Genomic DNA, 8,936 nt, shown 5'->3' on the forward strand with positions numbered 1-8,936 from the left:
TGTGATACTATAATTTCGTTATCTCTCTTTCTCTTCCAGCAAACCTCTTGTCAAAATAAGGAGGTTTTATTTCAGATCAGTCATTATAAAAACAAAACAAGAATAGCAAGAAATAAGCTCACATTCGGTTAAATAAACTTAACGATTGTGCACAGGACAGGGCTATTTCCCACGGATTGTTATTTTTAATATTAGCTGACTATTCCAGTGATCACTTCAGTCACATTCGAGGGAATGCTTCTTTCAAAATGCCATCTCCTCTAAAATATTAGACTTCTTTCTTTCCCAAATTATTTTGGATTTTTTTTTTTTATAAATTTCATCAGGAGTCTAGAGCTGCAGCAATAAATGGATTACAGTAGATCAAGAATTAATTAAGTTGGTTTATTCATGTAAAATTTTTCATTTAGCGCTTTGTTCCTGGCAAAGAATAGAATCTTAACATCACGATAACTGATAGGCAGAGTGACTTCATCAGACTCACCGGCAATTGTAGCTTAGTTTCTCCCCCTATAGTCTTGAGCCATCTCTGTGAATGCACCCCTCCTGGTAACCATAGGAACAGCATCCACTGTGATTTCTTGAAGAATGGTTAGTGCCTAAAGACATCTATGAGGAAATATGTGAACATAATTACACCCTAATTATTATATATGATATCTCACATTGTATATTAGATGTTAATGTCCTCTGTGCCTGAATGAAGAATTAGATCTGTGACCTTTCCTCCACAGATGATTCTGATGGATGATATCGAAAGCAAATTCTCAAGATTTGGGGTGAAGAAAACTAATGAAGGCAATAAAGCCTTTTAATTTTATTCATGATGGAGCTTGTGAGTTTAAAGCTTTATTTTAAAATCCGGTCTTCAGCTACTTCAAACACATCTGTTGGTGGATGGAAACTCACCTAGTGACTTTTGCTTCTGCAAGCTGGGACTCCATTTCGGCAACCCTCTTCAATGTCCCCTGCACCATTATTAGGAACAGTTAATACCTTGAAAATAAAGGTTTCTAAATATCTTTCTGAAAAACAAAATAAAAAAATAAAATAAAATAAAAAATAAAAATAAATAAATAAATATCTGTATTTATGTAATTTGCTAATAGTTATGTTTTCATGATTCACTATATTTTGCTTTTCTGTGTATTTATTCCATACATTACAATGTCATGCTTGGGATGCCTGGGTGGCTCAGTGGTTGAGCATCTGCCTTGGACTCAGGGCGTGACCCCGGGGTCCCAGGATCGAGTCCCACATCGGGATCCCTGCATGGAGCCTGCTTCTCCCCCTGCCTGTGTCTCTGCCTCTCTCTCTGTGTCTCTCATTAATAAATAAATAAAATATTAAAAAAAATAAAAAATAAAATAAATAAAATTTCATGCTTTGTTCAAAAAAGAAGATATTAAGTGATAATTAACTTTATAGCTTTAAATAAATTTATATTTAATAGAGTTTTATAGGAGCAAATTCTTAATTACTTCATTATTTAGTTAAGTTATGAATTAATATGGACCATTAACACATCTACCTTCAGGATCTGGAAGTCATTTTTCTTGCTTATTATATAATTTTCATAGCATTACTTAATGGATCGGTAAATATTTATAATTCACAAATGAAAAATGTATAAGAATTTGATGAGCATTGAGTAAAAATCTCTTGGCATAAGCTTTACACATTAGTCCAACAATATAAGGATCACGGTCCTTACAAATTCTCAAACATTAACTAACAAATAAAAAAAAAAATGTTTCCTGGGATCCCTGGGTGGCGCAGAAGTTTGGCGCCTGCCTTTGGCCCAGGGCGCAATCCTGGAGACCCGGGATCGAATCCCATGTCGGGCTCCCGGTTCATGGAGCCTGCTTCTCCCTCTGCCTATGTCTCTGCCTCTCTCTCTCTCTCTCTCTCTCTGTGACTATCATAAATCAATACAAAAATTAAAAAAAATGTTTCCTTTAAAAATAGGAAGTTTTCAAGTGAATTATATATTTAATTAATTAGAATTTGATAAAGTATATGAAACAGGGCTTCCTGTTTGGCCAAAATGATAAAGTTCTATTCTTAGTGTTCCAACTCTGGTCTTCCACAGGGTCAGACTATCAGCACATTAGCTTTGCATCTTTGGTGTCTTACCTTTGCACTATTAATTATTGTTAAAAGAGTAAATGGGGCATCTGGGGTGGCTCAGTCAGTTGACATCTGCCTTCATCTCAGGTCTGACCTCCATCCCATAACCTCAGGTGACCCTGGGGTTATGGGATGGAGCCCCATATGGGGCTCCACGATCAGTGGGGAGCCTGCTTCTACCTACCCCTCTGCCCTCACCCCTGCTCGTGTTTGTGCTCTCTCTCTCTCTCAAATAAAATTAAAATCTTAAAAAAATAATAAATGCATGCATCTCTTTAAATACAGAGCTTTAGATGCCCTTCAAAGACCCTATCACACTCCACAGCCATCCTCAGAATCTCCTTGCTCCAGGAAAAGCAAACTTTCTTAATACCATCAGTCAGGAATAAATGAAATAGGAGACTCTGCTCTCCAGATTACGGACAAGTCACTGGGCCTGGGGTCAGGCTGCTGACTAAACTGTTACCAGGCAGCATCTCTGCTTCTCACAGACTTTGATGAGTGTGTCAAGGTTAAGATAGCGACAACAGAGACGCGGTCCGAGGCAGTCAATTCTAAGCTCAAGCAAGACAGTTCTTGGCTAAACTTGAACTTTAATATCAATATTAAGGGTTTTTTTTTTTTAAATATTCACACCTGTGCAGACCCACCTGGTCAGGTGCACACTCTCCATCTCCAAAGGTATGCATCTTGAAGCTAGCGAGAATTTGTAAGTGTAATAACCTAGACACACCTAGAAATGGTGTAGAACCAACTTATTTCTACTAATTTCCTCCTGCTTACAGGGTGCCCTTATTCCTTCTTTCCCTCTAAACCTTGGTTAGAATCTTATTGATTACAAAAACTCTGAACCTCTTTTAGGAGTCACTGAGATACGGTTCTGTTGGGAAAATAGGAAATCATGCCCTTCCCCACAAAGAGAAACAAAACAAAACAAAACAAAAAAAACGTATCCATAAAGAAGAGAAAGAGAACTATTTTGTATGCATATCATTGCATACATAGCGCAGACAAAAATCCACATAAATCTATACAGTAAAATAGAATAAATAACTAAAGCTTCTGTTGTCTCCATGAGAAACAAATGGCTGCACCTTGTGATTATCTTCTGGACCCCTCATGAGAGACTCCTGGGTGAACTTCCAGAGGTGTGTGTTTCAAGTTCCAAATGTCAGAAAGTCCACAACCTTATATTGAAAAATCAAGAGTTTGGGCATATTGTGTTTTCAAGGAGACATCCTAAGGTGTGGAGTGGGAGAAGCTGCTACCTTCTTTCCTTTAATGAATCAGAAGAAAGTTTCACCGTTTCACAATTCCTTCCCAAGCAGAATACTGTGGACCCCATATGCAAGTGTTTTTCTCCAGCAAACTTCAGTTTCCTGCATCTCAACTATGATAAATATATAATATAGCAAATAAACTGCAATTCACTAGATTCCCTATCAAAGTAATATAAAGTAATATTAGTAGTTAAGTCCTACTGAGACTGAGAAGCTTAGAAGATGGGTTGTTGACCATGAAGGCTAGGTTCCTTCAAGTATAGGAAATTAGAACATTTTATGTTGGGGTAAGTACAGTATCCTGGTTTTACATCTTTTCTCGAGAAATGGGGAAAGCCTAAACTGTCACGTCTCTGTGGAAAACAGAAACAGAACATCTTGAACAAGCAAGGTGCTGACTGCTGCAGAATTGACGACTTTTTAAAAAAATTTTGACGTGGAAAACAGTTGAGTTGGGTGATTATTAAAGTATGCTATGGCTGCTCAAAATTCCTTGTACCCCTTCCCAGGTAAATTACCCCAGACATGAGCACTTTTTTTGTGTCCATTTAAACATAATTTTTGTGACAATAACCAACTTTCCTAGTGATTTATGGTTCCAGTACTATTTTCCAGGTAGTATTTCTTTTTATTCTTATAACCCTATGAATTCAATATTATTAGAATGTCTTATTCATAATAAAAATAGGGCTTAAGAATATCGGTTGACTTGCCCAAGCTCATGCAGGTAGTAAATGACAACGTCAAGTTTTTGACACTAAAGTCACAGCTCACAAGGCCTGTCGTGTTACAGTTATCTTAGTACTTAGACACATTAAAGTGAAGTGTGTGGGCTCTGGAGTAGTTCCATCCATTGAGCCTCCCACTCTTGGTTTTGATTCAGGGCATGATCTCAGGGTTATGGGATTGAGCTCTCGTCAGGCTTCCTGCTGGATGTGTAGCCTGCTTAAAACTCTCTTTCTCACTCTCCCCCTGCCCCCCCTCAATTATGCTCTCAATAAATAAATAAATAATGACATGAATCAGAGTCTTTGAACTATAAGAACATATAATACGCTGAGGGATTAGGGAAGGGCTATATAAATACAGAGTCTTAAAACCTTGCTTAACTCAAAAAAAAACCCAAAAACCTTGCTTGACTCATATGAAGTAGTAATTAATACCAATTTGTACAATGCAAGATGTAGATGCCTTATGGATTTGGAGAAAGAGATCCTAAATGTTGAAATGCTTAGGTCAATATTCATGTTGGAAGTGGCACTCACACTGGACTGTGAAAGTTGGTGAAAATTTTGAGAGGTGCGGGAACCAGGAGGAACCAAGGGACCATTTTAATTGTGCTCGTATCAATTCTTAGAGAATTAAGGCAAGCAAGTGAATTATCCCAGGTGTTCTGGGTGAGGGCCTTATTATACCAAGTAAGATATGAAACAGCATAAAAAGTAATCTGTACTCTTATGTCACAAGATTTATGGGATTTGGTAGCCAATAGATATATTACATAAAATGAAATAATCTGACAGTCAGGCTATCATAAGTAATTAATAAAGTGGTAAATTAAACATCCATTATTCTCAAGATCCTTTTTCTGGCTGCTTTGTTGTTGTTGTTTGTTGTTGTTGTTCTTGTTTTAACTTTTATTTTTTATTACTTAACAGAGCTGTTTTTCCAGAGCCACCTAAGACTTTACCTCACTCTTTTGTCGAACTCCGGCCCCAACTACTTGCATGTTCCCTCATTCACATCCTCTACTTTATTCCACTTACAAAACAAGACCAGAGCACTTCTCAAATAGATTCCACCTGAGAAATGGCACGCTCCAGACAGCAACAGAAGGGTCTTTCACAGACACAATGCTGATCAGGGACGGGAGCAAATACAAATAGTCCATAGTTATACTGGCAGTGCTGAGAGTAACTTTCTTCCCCCCTTTTAAATTTTCTGGTAAAATTTAGAAGTTTTAGCTCTTTACATTCTTTTATTTTTTATTTATTTTTTTCTCTTCACATTCTAGTGTCTTTAAGCAACATAAATTCTGAGTACTTTGGCTTCCATACATTTATATCAGTGGATTAATCCATGGAGTTTAAGTACTTATCTGATTTTAATCCATCATTACAGTACAATAGTTATGTCAAAATTATGCTTTACAAATGAAAACAACCTAAAACAACATCTTTGCTTTTCTTACCTGAAAACAGTTTTAGCTCAAGTGACTGGCTAACATCAACATTAAAAATGGCATAATGAAAATGTCAATTTTATTTAGTCTAAAAACTGAATGCACATTTCATGTAAACTTCAATGATTAAACTAGTATATATTGAGCGATATTTATAGTATAGTGTTGCATTTTTTTACTTTTAGGACATGTGAATAATAGAGCAACATAAGTGGGGCACGTAAAGGAACATGACCTGTGTCAAACCATGAAAGAAGGTATGAACGTTTAAACTCTACTTTAAATACATAGGTGATGATGAATCATAGAAAAGTAATAATCCAAATAAGATTATTCAGTTAAAGAGGGACTTAGAAAACCTGCGGGGTAAGCATGACTTTGAACATGAGCTAAAGAGCATGTCTGATGGAAGAGAGGGTCTAAAAAGTTAAAGCAATGCAACAGAGAGAGAATGAAAATCATATGCGTTGGGCATTACAAATGGACCCGGGACCCTGTTAAAGTCAGTACTCCTGATTGAATTAAGCAAATTAACCCAAAGGACAGAGAGACCCCACGTTTTATTAGGATATACCAGAAAATTATAATATATTTAAATTTCTGACTTTGAGAAAGTCATTGTTTTGCAGTATTAAAAGTCACAAAATGCATGAACTAGAAAGATACTTTAACAAAGTATAGCTATTATAAGATTTATACTATATGAAGTAATATTTGTGTGAATCCAGCTCAGCCATATATATATGGAGCTATTAAAAGTATATGAAGGGTACCTGGGCTTAGTTGATTGTCAGACACTTGATCTCAGTTCAGGTCTTTATCACAGGTTCAAGCCCTGAATTGGGCTCCATACCACTTAAAAAAAAAAAAAAAAGTAGATGAAAAATGTGAAAAGATTTTTTAAAAACAGCAAGATATTTTTCTTGTGCTTCTGTCTTGTTTTGTTTTATTTTACAGGAGTCATCAAAAAATGCTACATGCTGCCACTTTATAATTTTAAAATATAATAAGTAATTATAGAAAAACAAAACACTAGTTAAGAGTATTATTGATTAATTGCTATAATTGATTAATTGAATACTTGATTATCCGATTAATGAAGTAATGAGCAAGTAATGGTCAGGATAATCAATTACACCCATAACAATTTTCCTCCATTTTATTTTTTTAAGAAAGAGAGAGCACATGCATACACCCTAGCAGGGGGTTTAGGGTGCAAAGGGAGAGGTAGAGAGAGAACCCCAAAGCATGCAGGTGTGGAGCCCAAGGTGGGGTTTGATCTCATTACCTTGAGATCATGACCTGAGCCTAAATCGAGAGTCAGATGCTTAATCAAGTGAGCCACCCAGGTGCCCCTTTCTACATTTTAATTTTAGGAATAATTCATAAATAGCAAAAATGAGCTAATAGCAGAAATTTATTTTTAAAATCCTGAGAATAGTTCTGCTCCTACCCATTCGGCAGACAGTTGCATCTTCTGGTGCAGTGACAGCTGTGTCCCCAAGACACAATGGTGAAGGTCAGAGTGAACGGATTTGGCCATATTGGGCACCTGGTCAAGAGGGCTGCTTTTAACTCTGGCAAAGTGGATATTGTCACCTTTAATGACCCCTTCATTGACCTCAACTACATGGTGTACATGTTCCTGTATGATTCTACCCACAGCAAGTTCCACGGCACGGTCAAGGCCGAGAATGGGAAACTTGTCATCAATGGGAAACCCATCTCCATCTTCCAGGAGTGAGATCCCACCAACATCAAATGGGGTGAGGCTGGTGCTGAGTGTGTAGTGGAGTCCACTGGGGTCTTTACCACCAGGGAGAAGGCTGGAGCTCACTTGAAGAGTAAGGCCAAGAGGGTCATCATCTCTGTCCCTTCTGCTGATGCCCCCATGTTTGTGATGGGCGTGAACCATGAGAAGTATGACAACTCCCTCAAGATTGTCAGCAATGCCTCCTGCACCACCAGCTGCTTGGCACCCCAGGCAATGTCATCCAAGAAAACTCCATGGCATTGTGAAGAGACTCATGACCACAGTCCATGCCATCACTGCCTCCCAGAAGACCATGGATGGCCCCTCTGGGAAGCTGTGGTGTGACGGCTGAGGGATTGCCCAGAACATCATCCCTGCTTCCATTGGTGCTGCCAAGGCTGTGGCAAGGTCATCCCTGAGCTGAACAGGAATTTCCCTGGCCTGGCCTTCCATGTCCCTACATCTGACATGTCAGTTGTGGTTCTGACCTGCCACCTGGAGAAAGCTGCTAAATATGACAACATCAAGAAGGTGGTGAAGCAGGCATGGGAAGGCCCCCTCAAGCACATCCAGGGCTACACTGAGGACCAGGTTGTCTCCTGTGACTTCAACAGTGACACCCACTCTTCTACCTTCTACGCGGTGGCTGGCATCGCCCTCAATGACCACTTTGTCAAGCTCATTTCCTGGTATGACAATGAATTAGGCTACAGCAACCCGGTGGTGGACCTCATGGTCCACATGGCCTCCAAGGAGTAGAGCCTCCTGGACCACCAGCCCCAGTGAGAACAAGAGGAAGAGAGAGGCCCTCCTGCTGGGGAGTCTCTGCCCCAACACACTGAAAATCTCCTGACCTCCAATTTACATCCCAGACCCCAGGGAAGGGGAGGGCTTGGGGAGCCCTACTTTGTCATGTACCATCAATAAAGTATACTGTACCCAGCTAAAAAAAAAAAAAAAAAAAAAAAAAAAAAAAAAAAAAAAACAAGAAGAGGCTTTTTTAAATATTTCTTTTTTAATATTTTTTTTTAAATATTTTTTTTAAATATTTTATTTATTCATTCATGAGAGACACAGAGATAGAGAGAGAGGCAGAGACACAGGCAGAGGGAGAAGCAGGCTCCATGCATGGAGCCTGATGTGGGACTCGATCCCAGGACCCCAGGATCACACCCTGGGCTGAAGGTGGTGCTAAACCATTGAGCCACCCAGGCTGTCCTAACTTGTGCTTAATACAAATTTAATTGACATAATTTAATCAAGTGCGTTCATTCATGTCTACTGCAATTCATGAGAATAGTTGATAGTCCAACGGATAAACATGCAGGATGCAAATATTGATTAATTCACAAAAGAAAGGAAATGCTTGACTTACTAAACTCTGGTTTGAACATGCCATTTATTAAGTTTGACTTGCTCTCAGTAAGTCGAGCATTAGGATCTTCACTCTAATAAATTCCAAGTTGTTCAAAATAAAAGGGGGATATTCTATCAAATTTTAAGACTTACACTGGGATAAATAATTCCAAATTATAAAAACTGTGGTAATGACCTTCAGGATATATCAGACGTCTGACCTCATCATCGTCAC

At 38.4% G+C, this 8,936-nt stretch overlaps 1 pseudogene; it reads left to right on the plus strand.

The window, feature by feature from the left end:
- Window positions 1-7,102: 7,102 nt before the first annotated feature.
- LOC102153670 lies at window positions 7,103-8,104 on the plus strand (annotated as a pseudogene).
- The last annotated feature ends 832 nt before the right edge of the window (window positions 8,105-8,936 follow it).

The sequence above is a fragment of the Canis lupus genome, chromosome 10 (genome assembly GCF_011100685.1).
Source record: "Canis lupus familiaris isolate Mischka breed German Shepherd chromosome 10, alternate assembly UU_Cfam_GSD_1.0, whole genome shotgun sequence".
Classification (NCBI taxonomy): domain Eukaryota; kingdom Metazoa; phylum Chordata; class Mammalia; order Carnivora; family Canidae; genus Canis; species Canis lupus.